This window comes from Phyllostomus hastatus, unplaced genomic scaffold, assembly GCF_019186645.2.
Source record: "Phyllostomus hastatus isolate PE091 unplaced genomic scaffold, TTU_PhHast_1.1 phas_scaffold_317, whole genome shotgun sequence".
Classification (NCBI taxonomy): Eukaryota; Metazoa; Chordata; class Mammalia; order Chiroptera; family Phyllostomidae; genus Phyllostomus; species Phyllostomus hastatus.
In genome coordinates, this window is record NW_025334023.1 from 7,155,441 (window position 1) to 7,178,031 (window position 22,591).

The 22,591-nt window shown below is 44.9% G+C and overlaps 1 protein-coding gene across 2 annotated transcripts in view; it reads right to left on the reverse strand.

The window, feature by feature from the left end:
• Window positions 1-22,591, reverse strand: part of TENM4 (teneurin transmembrane protein 4) — a 737,235-nt gene that overhangs the window by 565,419 nt on the left and 149,225 nt on the right. For both annotated transcript variants that reach the window (XM_045817894.1, XM_045817893.1), the window contains exon 2: window positions 19,583-19,639. The gene's annotated coding sequence lies outside the window, so the exon portion shown is untranslated. The remainder of the gene's footprint in view (window positions 1-19,582; window positions 19,640-22,591) is intronic.

The window sequence follows — 22,591 nt, forward strand, 5'->3', positions numbered from 1 at the left end:
GTTTGGCCTGGGTTCCATGCCAGGTCCCACCACTCATGGGCCACAGGGCCTTGGCCAGGCTCCTTCTCTCCGGGCCTCAGTTTCCTTGAGGGAGCTGGAAGAGCTCAGTGGCTCTCACACTGCACTCAAGGGAATCCTAAGTTCTCCCCGCCCCTTCTCCCAGAACAGTTCTATTTTCTTTCACTTTAGACATTTTGGGTCCTTGTAAAATCTCCTTTGAAGACAGGCTTTTCGTGGCCAATAAAAGTTTGAAATCCGTCAGACTGAATAATCTCATACATTCCTTCCATCCCTGACATTCTCTGATTCTAAAAATCGCCAAGTTGCAATCTCCTTGCGGGAACCAGTAATCCTGAAAGAAGTCTCGAGGTGCTGAGTCTGTGTGAGCTGTGTGCTTCTCTGTGTGTGCTTTTTAATCCTTCAGCCCTTTTTTTCCTCATGCCTCTGCTTCTCAGACAGAAACCATGTGCAAACACTTCACCTGGAAAGTTGGCTGCTCTCGTTATTTATGAGCATAAAGTGCCTGTAGGCAAAGCAGGGCCAGTGTGTGTTCTGTGCCCAGCGCCCGCCACGTGCTTTGCAGTCTGCAGGTGGGGAAGACGCTGCTGTCCTGAGGCTTGCAAACAAGCAAACCAATGGAGAGAAACACAGCTCCACCAGGCAGGAACCACAGCCTGGCTTTCTCCTTCTCTTGCTGGCCCTGCCTCCATCCCCCAGGCCTTCCCTGATTCTCTCCTCTCTCTCCAAGATGGAAAACGAAAATGCAGCCCAGTAACCATTTCAAGACAGATGTGATGTTAGAAAATCTGCGTTGAAGGGGCTGCAGATGTGCACATTTTCCAAAGGCTCACTGGGTGAAACCTGACTGAGGCTCATCCCAGGTCACAGCTATAGACCCAGCGTGACGGCTGGTAAGATCTGAGGCTGTTCTCCCTGGGTGACTGGTAATCCTTAGCATCCTGCACAGACAGGCTTTCTGGTCCAGCCAGGGGCTCCAGCAGAGGGGAGCAAATGAGAGGAAAGGCAAACTATGAATAAATATAAAATAATTTCTATTTCTCTTCAGATCATATCAGTTTTACTTGGGGGGAGAATAGAGTTCACATGCTTTTCTGATTATATCTTCACTAGGTCACCAAAGAGTGAGCAGATGAATAGACTGTAAAGCTCAAACAAGGAAGTCCTGGAGATCATCTGGTTCATCGGATTCATTTTAAAGATGGGAAAACTGAGACCCAGCATGGAAAAGCTCCTTGTGGGGAATCACACCCCAACAGGAAAGTAATTTAGTCTAGGCCTCAGGCCACTGGCCATTTCCTTCAACTTGCAAGGCTTGAGTTCTCCACTGCGGCCTTTGTTTGGCCACAGCACTTGGGCTAAGAGAGGACGTGTAGGGACACAGTGCCTGTGAGTCAGAAGAGTATCAGGGCTGCCATGTGTGGTTTGTTCAGGCTGTACCCTGTACAGGACAGCCACCACAGAGTGAACTCGACGTCCACCCTGGCTCTCACGCTGCTTGCCCAGCTGTGTGTCCTGGTGCAGGGCTGTGGCCTGCCTGGAGCAGGGCCATCTTATTCTAAATCTCACAGGAGTGCTGCAAGGGCTAGCAGGACTTCCTGGGAGCAAGACGTGTTCACAGTGGGAAGACTGGGGCCAGGCCCCAGGATGAGTTTATCAGGCAGAGAAAGGGGGAGCAGACACTCTGCAGAGGGAGGATGTGCAAAGGACCACCCTTGGGGACAGATCAGAGTTTATACACCTCTCGGCTGGCCCAGGCCCAGCACCCTGTGACACCTGAGCCTCACTCTCAGGCATCTCTAAGAGGACCAGGCCAGGAAAACCCCTGTGTGGACACCATCTTAGAGCAGGTTACAGACCCAGGCCCTCTGGGCCACCCCACTGCTCTGTTCTATTTGCTCTGGTGTGACGGGAACCCTTGGAGTCCTCTGTCACTATCATCGTCCTTGCAATTCTGTGGTGTCTCCCTCCTTCCCCATGGGTCTTCGTTTGTTCTCCCCGACTTTGTGAGGAGAGAGGAAGTCAACCAACATGAGGAACAGAGAACCTGCCTAGCTGCTCTGCCTGCCTGGCAGGGTCAGCTGGCAGCAACCACACTGCCCCTCTGTCCCCCCAACTTCTGCTGCTTCAGGAAAGGGCTGAAGACACAGATTCTAAATATAGGCACATCCCCCATCCTCCTGCCCAACTAATATTAGCCCTTGTGTGGAATCCACTGACAGCATTATTCCCCTTTTTTCTGGCTGTGCTGGTGGGAATTCTTCTACTTACAGTAAGGCAGGCTGAGCCAGCAAAAGACTGAGGACCACACTGAGCCAAATACAGTGAGAGCTCTGCTAACCGGGGGCTGAGCGGATGATTAATGGAGCTCCTTTCCAACACAAGATTTATGATTCTGTGAATGGGGAGGCTTGGGAAATGGGGGTGGGGATGGTTCTGGTTAATTGAATTTGCCAGCTTCCAGATGGAGGGGGTACTAACATTTGTTGATAATTTACTCTGAGCCAGGGACACTACTAAGGATTTCGAATATGTGATTTCATTGAATCTTTACAACAGCCCTTGGAGAAGGGCAGGGTTGTCATCTTTGTTTTACAGATGAGGGCCCTTGACAAGCAGCTAGTCAATGTAATGATGAGGTCTGTGCCCAGGTCTTGGTGACTCCAAACTCTTGGCTTTTTATCATGCTGTCAGGTCTCTTTGCTTCCATAATGGCAGAGAAGCTTTTAGAAATGGTGGGCATACACTCCTCTGTATGGTCCATAGTTAGGATCAGAGAAGCAAAGCATTGAACTGGAGTAAGAGGACTTGAACTCTGGCCTGGCCCTGTCAAGCCAACTGGTTAAGCCTCCCTGAGCCTTGGTTTTCCCATGTGGAAAATAGGGGTGCAGACGAAGGAACTCCAAAGGCATTTTAACCTTGACTCTTGGAGTCTGTGTTGCAGTTCTTCAGTGGGTTCCAATTCTCACCATCCCAGCTCAGAAATGCAACCTGGAAAGGGCATGGTAGGGCATGAGGTGGGGGCAGAGAGAAAACTGAATGTGTTACTAACCAGGAGGCCCCCACATGCCTTCCAGACAAGGTTTCAGCTCATAGTCTTGCAACTCTTCTCTACCAAATAAAGAGAACAAGCAAAGCTAATTCTGCCTGGACCAGCATAGTGCAGATAAGGTCCTCTTGGTTTCTCACGTGCACGCAGAAAAAAGGAGAAAGCAGATTTGAGAGACAATGTGAGTGACCAGTAATAATATGGAGCAAACAGTAGGTATTGATGTCATTATTCAATTGTTCATTTTCCCATTTGTTCCAACAGGAATTTAAGGCAGAATGACTTAGGACCTGGTAGTGCCTAAGAGGATAGCGACCCTATTCTCCCAGAAAGAAGTCAGTGAAGGCAGCTAAAACACGAAGTTATACACATTAGTCTGTCTCCACCTGGAAAATGAGACTGGCCAGGTAGAGTGACTCCTGACTGTCCACTGTGACACCTGCAGAGGCGTACCCTTCGGGGCAGTTAGCCTTATTGTCAACATTTTGATTGAAGGCTTGGGACCAAAGACTAGGGCCTGCCTGAAAGCCTCTGAGAGCCTCATGGCAGGAGTCTCTTCCCAGTCTCCAGCACTGGGGAGGCCTCACCACCACGAGGGGCCAGAAGAAGTCCCCAAGCCCTTGCCACTTCATCTTTGTTGTATTTTATTGAAGTTAAACCAATACTAAAAATTTGTTTCCAGAAATGTTCCCTGGACCATTTCTACGAGGAAGAAAGTGAGCCACTAAATGGCCCGTGGCAGTCTCTCAGGAATTCTCAGAGCCAGCGGCTCCCGAGTGGAGCTGGGTATGTGTGTGCATGTGAACAAGTGACAGACGGGCGCAGCGACACTGTCACCATCAGGAAATCACAAACAACAGGATTGTTTTCAAGGTGAGACAGGGGCTCGGCATCCATATAGAAACAAACAGCCTAAAGGGAAATCTCACAGGCTTGCCAGCATGTGCAGACCCAGGCCATCGCATGGGGCTCAGAAACATAGATGCACCCCGCCCAGACATACGGGGCCCAGATGCGCATGCCTGCAGAGCAGACATGTTCTCACGCCTCTGCACCCGCAGAGTCCCCAGGCACACAGGCACATATCTGTGGCTCAGCCCCTAAGTGCCCTTAGGCTTTGGCATAGGGCCAGGAGGCAGGGTCCTCCAAGCTGAAAGTCCCCCATGTTAGGGTCTCCCTTGCTAGGTACCTCTTCTGGAAGAGTTCCATTCTGATGACCTCAGGGAACTCCCCAAAGTACCAATAGGTTCATTTTCACAGCTGTTTCCTAATCACCTGCTGCCCTGAAGATCTTGGATGGATTGCTCCAGGCAGAAGATGAGTAACACTGACCGCAGGTAGCATAACAGCTCAGAGGGACAGCGGACAATAGTGCTAAGGAGAGAGAGGCAGGCAGAGAGATGAAATATAAGCTTCCTCAGGGTGATATCTGCTTCTGTACTGTTGGATCCCCAGAGCCCAGCCGTGTGGGAGTGCTTGGTTGTGCTCCCTTGGTGGTGCTTGATGAATGAATGCAGGGCTATTTCGGGCTGACATTACTTGGTCTCTGTCTTGCCTTCCTACCCCCCAGAATATCAGCCCATGTTCCTTAAGGCCCAGCCTACAGGGCCCTTCCCAACCAAGCCAGAACCTGTCCTCCCCCATGTCTGCCTCTGACTCACTGTTCCTGTCCCCATTTCTCCAGGAATCTAGGCCCTTCCAGGTCTCAGAGGCTTTGTGCAAACTTTCCCTCTGCCAGGAATTCCCACTGCTTCCTTCTGTCTGTTGAACTCTCTCTCCTTCTTCAAGATGTTCATCGAATATCCCTTTCCTTCCTGCAGCTTTTGTTGATCTTCCTCTCCCCCACCCCACTTCTCCTACGCAGCTACTGCAGCCTCCTAATTCCCCAAAGACTTTCCATCTTCCCTGCATGTCTGTCTCCCCAGGGTGAGCAGCTCCACTTGTTCCAGAGCTTGGCACCCAGTAAATGCACTAGCAGGGGACTCAGCTAGGTGGGGACCATTGCTCCAGGGCCAGGCTCTGGGCTTTACTGAATCCCCTTAGCTTGCCCTGCCCCATGTGGGTAGGAACATAAGAGGCAGTGAATGCCAAGTATGGAAACCAGACCAGAGATAGAAGCAGGTCTGGGGCATTGATTACACTAATCCTGCTTCAAAGACTGCTGCAATCACACATGCCCCCCCAAAACACATTTGAGGGTATACCTCCCATCTCCTCATGCCCTTGCCCCTGGCATGAGGCTCCTGCAGCCTCCTGCCCCACTTAACCTTCCCAAAACTCTCTTCTCAGGAGGCGCCCGGATATAAAACATCATTGAAGACACATCTCTCCCAGGTTAAACTTTCTGAGTCCCTGATGCACAAGAGATACTGCTCTGCTGTTCAGCAGAAGAAACTGGGGCAGGCATGCTGGGTCAGTGGAAGCAGGAGCAGGGGGCCCTTCCTGCTCCCTTGGAGAACCCCCAACCTGATGAATACATGCTTGTCCTAATCAGCAAAATAAACATAAAAAATGATTTGAAAAAAATTTTTCTATATTGATTTATTTATATTTCTAAAAGGCCAGGGTCCATTTTTTTTTTCAACTGGACAGAAACCTGGAATGAGAAAGGGATTGAAAGGAGGAAGTAAATTCAGCTGCAGAAACACCTGAGTGTCTTTACATCCCAAGTACAGTGTACGCTTTGCACACAGAGAGATGAGGGAGAGGTACACCCCATCTTCCTGGAGCCCCTATGTGAGTGAGAAAGCAGAGCTTCCTCGTCCACATTCAAATTCAAAAGGCAACTTTTTAGCGCCTTTAATATGCCTGGGGATGTCACAGAGATCATTACATTTGCTTCTCACAGCAACCCCAAATGGGAGATATTTTACTTCTCTTTCACAGATGAGAAAGCTGAGCTCAGAGAGCTAAATGATTTGTCCACGGGTAATCAGCCATGGGTGGATTGGGATTTGGACCCAGGTCCATGTAGCTCTCAACATTGATGGTCTCACTTCCGTAATGGACTGGGCACATCTTTGGTCTAGCTTTCAGTGGGCCTTTTAGAAGATTTTGGAGAACCTTCAAAAATTTCATTTCATCTCATTGTTACAATCACCCTGGAAAGGAGACATCAATGTCCCTGTTTTACCAACGAGCAACTGAGATTCAGTGTCACTACCCTGCCTTGGAAATGAGACTCAGGACCGGAACTCACTATTTTTGAGTCTGACCTTCCAGTAATCGAGGAGGGCCTTCCAGGGAAGACAAGTGCCAAGGGGTGAGGGATGTTCATGGTAAGGTCCTAAGGATCTACTTTCCATTCAGGGACAATTCTCCAAGGCCTAGACCTGACCTTTGTTACCAAAACGTGTTTCAATTCAGCTTCTCTGGTATTCTTGGGCTGCTGTTTAGGAAGATGTCCTAAGTCATTACAACCTTTACTATTCCCAGATAAAGTTGAGACTCCTTCAAAAAGCATATGAGGCCTTTAAGATCTGCCTCCTGGGCCCTGACTGGTGTGGCTCGGTTGGTTGGGCATCATCCCACAAGGCAAAGGGTCTCTGGTTTGATTCCTTTCAGGACACATGCCTGGGTTGTGGGTTTGGTCCTCAGTTGGGATGCATGTGAAAGGCAACTGATTGATGTTTCCCTCTCACATCAGTGATTCTCTCCCTCCTTCCTCCCACCCTTCCCCCTTTCTCTTAAAAAAGGAAAAAAAAAAGATCTGCTTCCTGGGATCTTTCCAAATCATCTTTCAGTTCTGTTTCTCTGAATCCTTGTGAGTGACTCTGAATGTGCCAACAGACTCTGCTCTCACTGACCTCCTGGTTCTGCTTGGGCTGCAGAGCCCCATCCCACAGGCCCACGAGGCAAATTCCTATGCATCTTTCAAGCTTCCTTGTGGACCACATTTCCTCTGATGCTGTTTGTTCCTGAAACTTTTCCCTTCACATTTCTGTGGCCTTTTATGCCCGTGTTATGGCCACAGTCATGCTTGGTAGTAACTGCTTGTTCAGAGTCCGATATTCCCCAGCAGACTAGGTGCTCCTCAGGGACAGGGACTGAGATGAATTCCTCTTTGTGTGACCTGACACTTCAGCACAGGGCCTGATATGGGAAAGGGGACTTATGTGCAGAATTGCTGGATGAATTAATGACGTGACTGAAGGAATGAGTGAATAACTGTAATGCGAAGCTTCTCTCCTTCAGGAATGTTCAGAGGTTGAATATCACGTCTATCTGTACTAGAGTACAGCAAAATCACTACCTTTCAGGTTGCCATCTCAGACCCTTGTTTCTTGTTCTAAGCAATTTCAGTCAGGAATAGTCTTTCCTCATTTTTAAATTTTAAAAAGAAACAAAAACAAACATTCAACTCTTTTGTTAACCTAGCTGCCTGATCGAGCTGTTAATACTAATGGATATTTTAATTTTCCAGGAGGACAAGAACGAGTTCCAGGGTGTGATACATTGTAAGCAGTTGGTCTTTTTCAGCATGTGGTCAAGAGGCCAATCTGTTATCTGTTTTGAAGAAGAAAATTTTGCTTCAGTGAAGTGTTCATTCAGACATTTGTACTAAAATGTTTAAAGCTGAAAAATAAAAGGGGCGGGGGGGGCAAAGCAAGTCTGTATATTCATCAACCCCTCGTTCCTAGTATTAAATGTGTTGCATGGCATAATGGCATGAGAGTCACTGTTCTACACATAGGTAAAATTTCAGGTTTCAATCCAGTGTCAAGATTCTGGATTCACAGATTCATCCCAGACAAGCGCATGACAAGGCATAACTATGAGCTGCCATAAGCTTTGTCCTCATAACTTTTTAAAAAGTTCTCCAAAAAAATTAACAAGGAGGGAGGCAAGATTAATACAAATCCTTCACAAACTTGCAAAACATAGTCAGAGTGAATCCAACAAATACAAAAAGGATTATACACCACGATCAGGTGTGGTTTTCCCCAGGAATACAGGTTGGTTTAGCACACCAAAACCATTCGGTGCAATATGCCATGTTAAGAGAATAAAGGAGAAAAATTCATGATCCTGTCAATAGACACAGAAAAGCATTCGATAAAATCCAATACCCTTTTGTGACAAAAAACACTGCATAAAAACTATGAATACAAGGAATCCTCAACTTGATAAAGGCCATCTTTGAAAAACCCGCAGCTAACACTGCCATTCACGGTGAAAGACGGAAAGCTTTTCCCCTCGGATGTGCTCACCACTCCTGTTCAACACAGTACTGGAGGTTCTCACCAGGGAAATTAGACAAGAGAGAAAGTGGGTGGGGTGGGGGGACATCCAGATTTCAAAAAGGAAGAAATAATACTATCTCTATTCACTGACGACAAGATCTTGTGTATAGAAAATCCCAATGAGTCCACCGAAAACTCCTGAAACTAAAAGTTGAGCAGGGTTGCAGGATACAAGATTGATGTACCAAAGTCATTGTTTTCTATATCCCAGCAATGAGTAATCCAAAAATCAAACCAAGAAAACAATTCTACTTACAATAACATCCAAGAGAATAAAATACTTAGGAATAAATTTTAAAAATAAGTAAAAACTTTTTTTACAAGTACAAGACTTTTTTATATGCTATATGTATAATATTGAATATTATAAAACACTATATAAAGGGAAAGACATCCCACATTTATGGATTGGAAGACTTAATATTTTGATGGCAATACTTCCCAATTGATCTACAAATTCAATGCATCAGCTATCAAAATCCCAGCTGAATTTTTTAGAAATTTATAAGTGGATCCTAAAATTTGTATACAGATACAATAGACACAGCATGCCAAAAACAATCTTGGGGGGAAAAAAGAACAAATTTGGAGGACCCACACTTCCCAATTTCCAAACTTACTGTGAAGCTACAGTAATCAAGACAGTGTGATATTGGCATCAGGATAGACACAGATCAATGGAATAGGAATAGCAGTAGTAAGGCAATTCAATGAGGAAAGAACAGCTTTGTCAACAAATGGTGCAGGGGCAACTGGATATACATGTGCAAAAGAATGAAGCTGGTCCCGTGCCTTACACAAGACACAATGACAAACTTAAGGTGAACCATAAATTTGCATGTAAGAACTGACACCATAAACCTCTTAGAAGAACATATAGGAGTAAGTCTCAATGACTTTGGATTAAGCAATAGTTTCTTGGATGCAACACCCAAAGCACAAGTGACAAAAGAAAACAATAGATAAACTGGACTTCCTCAAAATGGAAAGCCTTTGTGCCTCAAAGAACAGTGAAAAGATAATTGATAGAATGGGAGAAAATATTTGTAAATCATATATTAAACGAGTGACTTGTATCATATATACACACACACACTAACACGTATATATTAGGACACACACAGAGAGAGCTCTTATAACTCAACAATAAAAAGAAAACCTAGTTAAGAAACAGGCAAAGGACTTGCATAGACATTTCTCCAAAGAAAAAATAAAAACAGGCAATAAGCACATGTAAAGATGCTGAATATCATTAGTCATTAGGGAAATACAAATCAAGCCACAATGAGATACCATTTCAAAGCCACAAGGATAGTTAAAAGAGAGACCTAAAACCTGTTGAAAAGGACGTGAAGAAATTGGAACCTTCATATATTTCTGGTGGAATTGTAAAATGAGACTGCTACTTTTGAAAACAGACTAGCAGTTTCTGCAAATGCTAATCCCAGAGTTATCATATGACCTAGCAATATCACTCCTAGGTGCATACTCAAAAGAACTAAAAATGAATAAACTTCTACACAACTGTTCACAGCAGCACACTCATAATAGCTAAAAAGTAGAAATAACCCAAATATCCACAAACTGATGAATGGATAAACAAAATGTGTTGTGTGTATGTATTTGTGTTGTTCAGCCATAAACAGGAATGAAGTATTCATACATATTAAAACATAGATAAATATTGATAACATTATGCTAAGTATAAGAAATCAGACACAAAGGCAACATAGCATATGGATCTATTTATATAAAATACCCAGAATAGACAAATCCATAGAGAGAGAAAGTAGATTAGTGGCTGCCAGGGGCTGGGAGGAGTAGGGCATGGGCAGCTACGGATAATGAGTGTGGGGTTTCTTTCTGGGGTAAAGAAATGCTCTAAAATTAGACAGTGGTGACGGTTGCCCAACACAGCACACACTAAAGGCACTGAACTGAACCATTTTATAGCATATGAACTCTATCTCAGTAATGCTGTTATAAAAAACATGCAAGAAAAAGACTGTAGGGAATGTGGAAAATGGAAATAGCTGACTTGCTAGAAGTGGTGAGATTGAAGATTTTATTTTTTCCCATTTTTGTTGTTTGTGAAATAAAATGCAAAAGGAAGAGAAGGAGAGTATAGGAGATGAGCAGCAGCTTTGGAGTGCAGGGCTCTGAGGTGGTCATCCCTTCCTCTGCTAGCTGCTCACGGGGTGCTCTTGAGTAGGTGGCTTCTCTCAGGAGTGGGAATACTGCCCACCTCTTAGGGCTGTGCGCAGGTGGCTACCATGAGGCCTTCCATACCCAGATCAGATAACCAGCAGATGCCCTTAGCACTCATTTCCTTTGTCTTCCTTTATTTACTCAGATAATGATGGGGTATCTATGACATACCCAGGATAGAGAGGAGTTAAGATCGGACCTTGTTCTCAAAAATCTTGGAGTTCAGTGAAGAAGACGGAAACCTAAATTACTAAAACAAGGTCATTAGGAAGGCACGTAGTAAAGACATCCACAAACAGCTTGTTGAACAAGCTACTGCACTGACCGAATATATTTGGGAACTTGTGCTGAGAGCTATTGGTGAAGGGGCCAGTCTAAGAAATGAAAACCCGCAGAAGGAAGAATATATCACCACAAATCACCGTGTGTTGTAAGCATGCTCTCACGTGTGGAGCCACATGAAGTCCTTGGAGAGCGCCAGAGGGGGAAGTGTGGTTGCCCCACTTTTCAAATGAGAAGACTGAGTCCTGGAGGTTTAAGAAGAGTATTCTGTTTTCATAAAACCAGCTCACAGGCTGAGGGACCCTTTTCACATTGTCAGAGCTGCCTCTCCTTCAGAGCAATGGGAGGCTACATCTCACTAGGAAGGAAAATGGGGTGGAGGGTAAGGAAATAGAAAATGAGCAGGGGTTTTCTCTGAGTCAGAGCTGGGAGGAGGTCCTGAGTATATAACCTGTCCCGCTGTGGGGTCCAGTGAGAGAGCATGCCAGATGGAGACCCTAGAACCTACTGAGCCCAGGCTGGTCCCACAAAAGATTTAATGTTTTCTTTGAGGAAACATCCATGGTCTGCAGGTCATCAATGTCTAGTAAACACACTTTTCCACTGATCTCACTAAGTAATGAGTTGGGGGTGGGGATGCAAAACAGAGTATCACTGATAGAGTGCTCTTTGTGTCCAGGGCATTGTACAAGGTGCCTCCCACACAGCAGGCACTTGAGGCATTACAGTGGCCATTTTCTATGGTGACACTGAGGAAACACTGAAGACTGGAGAGGTCAAGTACTTTGACAAGGTCACACAGAAAATCTGTATTAGAGAAAGGAGAATGCAAATGAGCCCCTCTCTCCACTTACCATGAGGCTTCTGAATTACTCTGTGCAAAGAAGTCATAGTGTCAAGGGCAGACTACAGAATCAACCGACTGTGAGAGCTCAGAAGCCTCCCAGCATCAGGAGACTGTGGGACTCTGTCTTCCATTTACACAACACTAACAAATCACTAGCTCCCATCTCAAGGGGTTAGGGGTGGGACACCAGTGTTACTGTTAGAATTCCACGCCCAAGGGCTTAGCCTTGTATCTGGCATGGAATAGGAGTCTCAACAGGTATCTTTAACACTGGCCTAACTGACCCTTGGTTTTGACTGAACTGACTTCCAACCAAAAGCAAAAGACTTCTCTTTACTAAATGCATCTCCCTTGAAGAAAAAACAGAGCACAGGCATTTGGTGCAGAGGCCCAGGTGGGTCCCCAATGATGTTGCCAGACTTTTGGCAGCTGGCCAGGTAGTCTGAACGAAGTCTCATTCATCAAGAGCCATAACAAGCCCATTAGTCGGCTCCAGTGTCAGCCCTTTCCCATCAACTCTGATAGTGAGTTTGTGATCTCAAAGGCTCCTCATCATTGGAACATCTGTGGAATTAAATGGATAGCTGGTAGGCCCAAGGGCCAGGCTGAACCCAGCACTCTGTAATTACCCTGTTTAAGGAAAAAAAAAAGGGTTTCTATCCCATCCAATGGGGTAGGGTGGCTCCCAGCACTGCAGTAATTCATAATGACCTATGGGATTAACAATGGAAATTTGTAGAGTTCTCAGCTGGGAAAGATTGAATAAGTAGAATGTGGAGTCATCAAAAAATCACCCCAACAAGTATAGAAGGAAAGAAGAAAGAAGGCAGACTTTGGGAGTTACAGGACCTAAGAGAAAACTCAGACCTGACTCTTGAAAGATGTCTCATTGTCAGAAAGCATCATAACCCCTCTAAGTTCCCATTTCTTCATTGGCTACACATAGATGCCATTTGTTATTGTTAGAAAGGCCAGAAGTTAATCAGATGGATATGTTTGGCAGGTGATATAGGTAATGTGAAACAGAGTGAAGGAGAGTTGTCTGAAGTGGGTTGATGGTTGAAAGACAAAAATGGACAAGAGGCCCTGGCTAGTGTGGCTCAGTGGACTGGGTGCAGGCCTGGAAACTGAAAGGTCACCAGTTTGATTCCCAGTCAGGGCACATGAGCCGGTTGTGGGTCCCCACTTGGGGGTGTGTGAGAGGCAATTCATTGAAGTTTCTCTCCCCTTTCTCCCTTACTATCCCTCTCTCTAAAATTAAAAATAATAAAATCTTTTTAAAAATATAAAAAATGGATGAGATGAGCAACTGTGTAGTTTAAAAGGAGAGAGAAGAAAAGGAAATGAATAATGGGGAAAACTGCATTTAGTAGAGGAAATAGAAAACAATTCAGAGCCCAAATGGAACCAGGTCAGAGGGGATAAAAAGGGAAAATATAAGAAAATTACATTTTCTACTAGACATGTCAGGGAAATTGTCTAACATGTGCCAACTGCTCAGTTCTGAAAGCACAATCATAACATTGGAGGCATTCTTACACCACCAATAACACCTCCTGCAGATGTGCAGGCCATCGGGAGCAAGCAGGCTCCTTCTCACATGCCCATTCCAACTGACCGATAATGTTTACCTGGAGCCCTGCATTTGAAAAAAATTCTGAGACCTCATTGGCACACAGTGCTAAAGAGAATTGTTTCAATTAGCGATGTCTGCAGTGGGATGTAAGGAGAGCACGGCAGCCTGCTGTCCTTGTGTAGTGGGTGCTGGGATGTACTGTCCTAGTAAGCCCTCTGGGGCCCAGGCACTCGTTTCTCTTTCTGCCATTGGCTGCTGAGAGTTCTCAGTGGAGTCCTCCAGGAATGGCCCTCAGCCCAAGAGACCTGCCTCACCCTGGGCAGCCCACAGCTGTTGCTGCAGATGGCAGAGAGGTCAGCTCCCTTTGTGCTGTGGGCTATGGCTGGGGTTGCCAAGGTGGGAGAAGCTCCCAGTCTCATAAGAGAGCCGGAGAGTCCATTGAAAAGTGTGCTAGACACATGCAGGCAGCCACACTGTTCCCTCTCTGGTCCTTCCCCTACAAGCAGAGCCATTGAGCAGCAAAGAGAGTTGCCCGGCTCAGGTGGATACCTAAGGCCCGCCCCCTTATAACCTATCTTCTGCAGCAAGACAAAGAAATACGGCCCAAATGAAAGAACAGAGTAGAGCCTCAGATAGAGAGCTAAGTGAGGAGGAAATCACCAACCTATCTGATGGAGAATTTAAAGCCCTGGTAATCAAAATATTCACAGATCTGATTGAGCTTGGTTGAAAAATGAAAAAACAAATGAAGGATACCCAAAGTGAAATAAAGCAAAATATTCAGGGAACCAACAGTGACAGGAAGGAAACCAGGACTCAAAGCAATGATTTGGAACAAAAGAAAAAAATAAGGACCCATCCAGAACAAAATGAAGAAACCAGAATTCAAAAAAGCGAAGAGACTTTTACAAACCTCTGAAGTGGTTTGGACAATCTGAAATGTTGCAGTATCCAAATTATAAGGGTGCCAGAAGGAGAACAACAGCAAGAAATTGAAAACATATTTGAACAAATAATGAAGGAAAACTTTCCCAATCTGGAGAAGGAAATACACTTCCAGGAAGTTCAGGAAGCCCAGACAGTCCCAAAGAAGTTGGACCCAAAGAGGAACACACCAAGGCACATCATCATTAAGTTACCAAGATTAAATATAAAGAGAGAATCCTAAAAGATGGAAGAAGAAAGGAGAGAGCTACCTACAAAGGAGTGCCCATAACACTATCAGCTGATTTACCAAAGGAAATCTTACAGGCAAGAAGGGGCTGGAAAGAAGTATTCCAAGTCATGAAAGGCAAGGACCTACATGCAAGATTACTCTATCCAGCAAAGCTATCATTTAGAATGGAAGGGCAGATAAAGTGCTTCCCAGAGAAGGTCAAGTTAAAAGAGTTCATCATCACCAAGCCCTTACTGTATGAAATGTTAAAGGGAATTATGGAGGAAAAAGAAGAAGATAAAAAATATGAACAGTGAAATGACAACAAACTCACAACTATCAACAAATTAACCTAAAAGAAAAGAAAAACAATGAAAACAAAAACTAAGCCAACAACCAGAACAGGTACAGAATCAGAGAAATGGACATCACACAGAGGGATTTCAGTGGGGAGGGGTAAGGGAGGAATAAGGGGGGAAAGGTACAGGGAAGAAGAAGCATAATTGGTAGGCATAAAGTAGATGGGGAGAGATAAAAATGGTATGTGAAGCAGAGAACTCAAAGAACTTATATGTACAACCCATGGACGTGGACTAAGCAGGGGAATGCTAGAGGATTGCAGGTGCAGGGTAGAGGGGGGATAGAGGGAGAAAAATTGGGGAAACTGTAATAGCATAATCAATAACATTAAAAACAAAAACAAAACAAAACAACCCCCACATGATCCTGCTACCCTTTGGACAAAGTCACCAGGAGTCAATTATTTTGTAGCAGTGAAGCTGCAGTACCATTTCTTCCTCTTGCATAAGATGACACTCCACATGATGAAACAAGTCATTGGTGTGTGAGGTCTTGTGGAAAGGTACTAGGAGGAAAGGCCCTCCCTTGGGAATAATGCAGACCTTTCCTCTGGCCTGGCCTCACCCACCAATGAGCCTGTGGTAGCAACTTGCTGAAGCCCAAGAAATTCCTCCAGAAAACACCACTGAAACCCTTCACCACAGTTATCCATGGAACTCAAAAGATTGTCCCTTTTGATGTTGACTCTACCCTACCATGTCTTATAAATCGGGTCTCCTCTCCAGGAAAGATACCCTTTCCTTGTTAATTCTATTAGTGACTCTTCACACTGTCTTTCACACATGACTATGGCCTCCCAGCCTTCTCCAGCTTCATTCCTTCTGATGGAAACCTTGGACAGCAGGCAATGGGTTTGAGTGACAGCCTCACAGGAATTCACTGGTGGGGCCTACAGTTCATCACTGTAGCTGTGAACACTGGGGGCGGCCCATGCCCCTGGGTGAGGCAGGACTTTGGCATTGAGGTTGAACACCAAACTCTCCCATCAGTCAACCGGGACTCCATTCCTAGTTTTGCCACTTACCAGCTGGGAGACCTGGGAGGTGACTGAAAACTCTTCCAGCCTCTATTTTTTTGTATAAAATGCTTATAATGATATCTATCTTATAGGATTATTTAAAGAATTAAACAAAATAACACATATAAGTCACTTAGTGCTTTGCCTAGCACGTAGTCAGTGATCAGTAGTTAGCTAGTGGTAGGCAAAACCAGATTTACAGTCGTGAATATGTGAAACAGAGTTTATCCTTGTATTATTATTTATTAATTACTATATTATTTTCCATATAAACAACTGTAAAATTTACCTTTGCCCATGCCAGTATTGTTAATCAAACATTTATTGATCAGGTGCTGTATCCTGCTAGGGGCTGGAGCTCTCAGTTTCTGCCCTCCAGAACCTCACCACCCAGAGGGAGGGGACAACAGAGGTCCCACAGTTCAGGTGCCACATGGCAGGGCTTTATTAATGATGACCCTTAAAGAACTAATACTAATAAGTGACAGCCATTTATTATTATTTTTTTGCTAGCCATTGTGTTCTGTATGCTTTATTGAGGTCAAAAGCATAAGTTTTTTAAAACATTGATTTTAGAGAGAGAGGAAGGGAGAGCAAGAAAGAGAAAAAAGAGAGAGAGAGAGGGAGAGAAACATCAATTTGTTGTTCCATTTATCTATGCATTCATTGGTTGATTGTTGTATGTGCCCTGACTGGGGGTCAAACCTGCAACCTTGGCACATTGGGACAATGCTCTAACCAACTGAGCTACCTGGCCAGGGCAGGAGCATAGCTTTCTAATCCAAACACCTGGGTTCAAATCCAGGCACATTTACTGAATATTTATGTACTCTGGGGGATGATAACTTCTTTGAAACTTAGTTATTTCATCTGGAAAAATGGGAGTAAAATTAAAAAATAATATACCAAAGATGTTACCACAGTGCCTCACACATAGTAGAGCTTAATAAACGTCTTTTAAAGCAATGACTAATGGTGTTTGGAGAATGGATGCTGATGTCTATGGTATCCAGCCCTGGACAGTCTGTCTGAGGAGGTTTTAAGGTCAAGGCAGCATGTCCACCTGGGATGTGGGCAGGACAGTGATATTTAGTGGCTTACTGGTTTGTTGCCAGTTCTGAGCCAATGACTGGAGCCACAGGGACTAAAGGCTAGCCACTTCACCAGAGCTGCTGGCAAGATCTAGGCAGAATGCTCCAAATAGGGCAGGCCCACCAGGACCAAGGCACAGAGAAACTTAGTGGGTTGGTGCAGTAAGGGGCCAAGCTAGGACTTAAAGGCAGAAAGTGCAGATCTGTTACATTATGCAAGGCATGAGTACCAGACCTGGGGCGATCTGCTGCCTGGAGCCAGCAGCTTCTGTGTAGACCACAAGCACTGACTGCCCTCTCCTGCACACTCAGCCCCATGCCATGCCAGGCACCCCTGTGCTGGGGCGATCGGGGACAATGCAGGCAGAACCCCACACCTCATGGAATGCATTACTTCTGAGAAGCAGCCATGCAAATCAGAACACACCAGCTCCAGAACTAAGCCAGTGCACAGAGAGGAACAAAGCTGCAGAAACCCAGACCTGTTTACACAAATGAACATTCCTGTAGCACAGCCTGATAAGCCTGTTGCTAAGCCTGCCTCACTTCCTGTCACACAGCACCTTGCTCTCGGCTCCGGAAAGATAATCGCTCTGGGAACCAGCTTCCTTCGGAGACCTGGCAGAATACTTTCAGTCTAGAGTGAAACCTACCTTTCAACAGAGTTTCTCCTCCTCCCATGGCAGACCAGGGGAAACCCAATCCATAAAGGAAAGGGTTTGCACACACACAGTCCTGCTGGGTGTCGGTGACTGTAAGTGACCCTCGGGGAAAGGAAGGAACCCCGGATCTCTCAGCTCTGAGTACTTCCCAAACAAAGACCCTAAAGTTTCCTGCTGGGACCACATGAGACACAGGACACTCAGATTCCAGGCACACCCGCAGCTATCAACTGTCAGTCCCGACACCAGCCCTGTCTGTGCTGAGGTCCAAGCGGGAGATCAGACAAGTGTGTGTAGGGACAGGGGCCAGGGAGGGCAGGAAGGGGGAGAAAGGGCTTTGAAGAGACCAACACAAATAGTAGGAGTTTTTATCTGACCCCAAAGCACAGGGCAAGGGAGAGCTATGTGATCCAAGCTGGGATGAAAGAAGAGTGGCTTCCCCTGGTAATCAAAGAGTTTAATGATGCTTATTAAAAGCCCATTTCTGGGTCCTGTTGAAAAATTACACCTGTGTTTTCTTTTTTATTCCATAAGAATTGCTTCCTAGAGATTAAACACACATATACACATTCCTCACACACCCGACACATGCACACACACATTCCCCACAAATCCCACACATCCTATACATCACACACAGGGAAATACATTTTCATCACGGATGGCCACAATTCATGACATACATACATGATGCAAAGCAGAAAAATCAGGCCCAGTTCCTGAGGCTGTTCAGCACCCTTTGAAGTTCCAGACTTCGAGGGAGCCCAAGAGCTTCCTGCTCAGGCAGTTGTCATCCCCACAAACAAACAGCGCAGCCTCTGATCCATCTCATTTTCCACATCTAGCCTAAGGCCAGACAACCCTGCACGAGCAGAAGCTACCAGGATCATTAAGCTTTGGTGGAACTCAACAGTTCAGTAGGGTCACTGCAGAGGAAGGGAGTTGTGCAGCCAGGCCCACGGCAGATTCTATCTGATGTGCTGAATTCCAGTCCCTGGCCCCCAGGGGTGGTGACCCTGGGCCTGCGCCCCAGGCATGTTTTCCTCTGGTTACCAGCTAACCCTGCGCCCAAGGCTAACTTCACTCTCAGGCGGAGGCACTGCTTTTTGGAATAATCCACCAGACATAGGTAAGTACCCCTTGCAGATAAGAACTCCTCCCCTAGCATGGGATCCATCCTTGCACTGATCACCCCAACATTTACTCACTGCTAAGGGGAAGGGTACTAAATGCTTATTCAAATGCTCAAAGCATTGGGTGAAACAGTTGCTATTGTCAGAAACAAATGCTTTGGAGTAGTAAATCTGGATTTCAAGGTCAACTCTAACCCTTACTCACTATGTGGCCTTGGCCAACTCTCTAAGCCATAGTTTTCTCCTCTACGAAATGGTAATATGTTCTTTTCATCTTATGGAGTTTCAAGGAAGATCACAAAATGTCCCATAGAATGTAAACTCCAAAGCAGATGTTAGCAATTCTCACAATGAGACAATAATGAAGAAATGGGAGAGCTCATCAGTTGGGTTATGCGTGCCTCAAGGGCAGAGCCTGCATTATCTTTATCCTGTTCTCCCCTATGCTCTGCACAGTCTGACACCACATTTTCTGGGGAAAAAGTGAAAGAATGAAAAACAAGTGACTCCATGAATTAAGTGGCTTGCTCAAGGTCACAGAGCCACTTATGGTAGGACCAGAACTCAGATCCCGACCCCCTAGTCCAGGGGTCTCTGTTCCAGACACAGCTGGGTGTGCTGAAGGTTCGATGATGTCACAGGCACAGCATGGACCCGGTGAGACCATGCTCTACTGTTCTCAAGGAGAGATCCAATCTGGGCCAGGCAGCGCCTAAGAGTCCTTCACAAACTCACCTGTTACACATTCCAACTCGACAGTGGGAATAAACAGAAACCACAAGTGCAAATAATACCTAAATGCCTCTAAACAACTCATCTTACTTCCTGATTTGAATTGCCCAAATCAGAAGAGTCACAAGATTGAGACAAAGAGCCTGCAGAGATTTGGAGACTAGACATGTATCTTGTTTCAGACTCACTTTCAGCATTGTCACTTACCTGCTGACCAAGGGGCCCAAGAGATCACTAGCCCTCTCTGAGTCTCAGTTTTTCCATCTGCAAAACAAGAAGACAATTACAATTAATCCCTGAAGACCACCGCACTAAAATGCATCACAGGTTTTACACCTAATATTGGTTACCAACTACTTATGATTCCAGGTAAATGGGAAAATTGCTAATGGTCAGGGACTGGAAGAGAACTATTTCAAGAAATAAAGTGTGATAATTAATAATTATGTGACAAACAGGGCACCAATGGTGTCCAACTCTTATACAAAAAACTCAGCCTTCTACTCATTTTGGCCCTTTTTATTTTTCATAGATATCAAAATGCAAAACACCATTAATACCTGGAGAAACAGAGAGAAGAAAAATGACACTACCTCAGCATACCCACTTCTAACAGCTGGGGGTATTTTTACCTTTGTTTCCTCTGGGGCATAGAGTTTACCCTTTGGCCAAGCAGGGGTGATGACAATGTGCTGGACTGAAAAGTACCATGCAGGTCATTGGCCCCCTCCTGCCCCCAGTGCTATGCCATCCCTGCTGCCTATGTTGTTAACTCATTTTTAGGCCCGTGCCCATGTCAGTTTCCCTAAGACTTCTCAGGCCTGTGGTCAGATCTCTGGCAGGCACAGTGCACACTGGAGCCCAGTGAGCAGCACATGACTTCAGGAGGCCTAGGCTGGTCTTTCTCCAGTCGCAGCTGAGTTACCTCGTATGGAAAATAAGGAGGCCAGAGTGGCCAATCTGAGAGATCATTTTTAATTTAAAAAGGGAAGCCTAAGAAAAAGGGAAGGAAACTCATGTATCTGAGTCCCTACTACGTGACAACTATTGAGCTAATAATATCTACAGATATTTCATGATCCTCATAACCACCCTGGGAAATATTACAGATGAGAAAATTGCCACTCAGTGAGTTTCAGGATCCATCTGAGGTCTGCTGCAGTCATTTTCCATTTTCACAATTTTTGCTATATTGATCTCTTACCTCTGCTGTCATTTAATTTTTCCAAATCAACTCTCATGTTTTCCTTTACTTTTAACAATTGTTTAAAAAAGTTTCTGTAGCTCTTTATTTCTTTCCCCCTTCTATCTATGGTCCAATGAAAGGCAACCTTTCAAGTGATGTAGACTCTTATCATTGCAAAATAGTTGCTAACAAATTTAAAAGAATTTTTAATCACAACTATTCCATGTAAAACTATGAAGTCATAGGTTTGGGCACTATTTATACATATATATTCTTAATATAAGTTAAAATAAATACCTTTGCAATTTAAATGCTGAACCCTGCACCACCCAGTTCCCAGCAGTGCCCTGCTTTCTTTCGGAAAGAATGGTTCCAGGTCCCTTCCTGTGCCCCAGCCAGACCTCAGAGCCTGAGTCCGCCACATCTCAAAGCTGTAACAGCAAATCACCTAACACTTACTGTGTGTCAACACAGCTAATGACTGAAGGAGCTGGGACTTGGCCCCACATGCCCACTTCTGACCCTGAGCTCTGGGAGTGGATTCAGTTTCCCTCCTGGCCCTCATCAGACCCCAAATTTGCAATTCCGTGGCATCAGGCCACCAATTAATTTCTGCTTCCCAATCAAGGCAGGGTCATTCCGTTCTGTTAGGTCACCAGGTTTTCCATGAAGTAGATCTTATCAATGCATATTTAAGTTCCCAAAAGGGCACTTCAGTAAGAAGCTGCATAATTGCTAAAACTAAGTTAGAAAATGTGAAGTGAAAGTGATTCTTTATTCAGAGATCCAAGATAGTAACCAAGGAAATAGGGCCAATGACATGATCCAGGAATGCCATTGCCACTACAAATGAGCATAAAGTCCCAGCAGAGCCATGAGAAGTGGGAGAAAGTGCCAAAGTGACTGAGCTGCACGCTGATCGAAGCTGTTGTTGAGTGTCTTTCTAGAGCTCTAAGCTTCCATTTCCTGTCATCTGGTGTAAAATTAATTGGCATGAATTTTTTATGACCAGAGAGCAAACACACCAAAAGGCCTGCAGAATTGGCTCGGGCTTTCTTTTTGTAGAGTTCCCCATGTCTCACTGAATGTGAGCTACAAAACCATGTGGAAACAGAAAAAATAAACACATGTAATGCTGATTATTCCTACTCCATCTGAGGACACTCTTCCCTGGAGACCGCTCCACCACCCCGAGCCAACATTCGCCAGTCCCACCCTTGGGTTCCCTCTGGTAACACTTTAGCTGCAGTGTGTTATATTGCAGTTATTGTCTTCTTCTAAAACATTATTTCTTAAACTTATTCAAGTACATTAAATACATTTTAAAAATCACCCACCACTAATAATATGATTTTAGATTATTTCCTCTAAATCTTCTTGTATAAATACCCTCACACACAATCACAAACATACACATCCAGATACTTTACAAAATGGGATCATACTAGACATACTAAATTTAATCTGTCTTTAAATGGTTACACGAATACACAATTAATCCCCTACTGATGGACATATAGGTTGTTTCCAATTTTTCACTACTGGTAAAGATACCCTAATACTTTTGTCCCTGTATCCTTGTGTGGTTATTTGGCTATGTACTTGGACTACATAGCTTACCACTTTAAAAGATAACTGCCTCCCCTAAAAGACTGTATCACTTTCAATTTCCAACAGCAGAATACGGACATACCAATTCCTTATGCTCTCATCAGTATGTGGTGTTAGCAGGCTTTTCTTTTTAACCTTTACCAATATGATAGGCAAATGGAACCTAGATATTTTAATATCCATTTTTTGTGAGAGAGACAGGGGAAAGGAGGGAGAAAGAGGGGGAGAGAAACATTAATGTGTGGTTGCCTTTCTCACACTCCCACTGGGGACCTGGCTCATAACCCAGGCATGTGCCCTGAGTGGGAATCGAACTGGCAGCTCTTTGGTTCACAGGCTGGCACTCAATCCACTGAGCCACACCAGCCAGGGCTAATCTCCATGTTTTGAATATCAACTGAACATCTTTTTCTATGTTT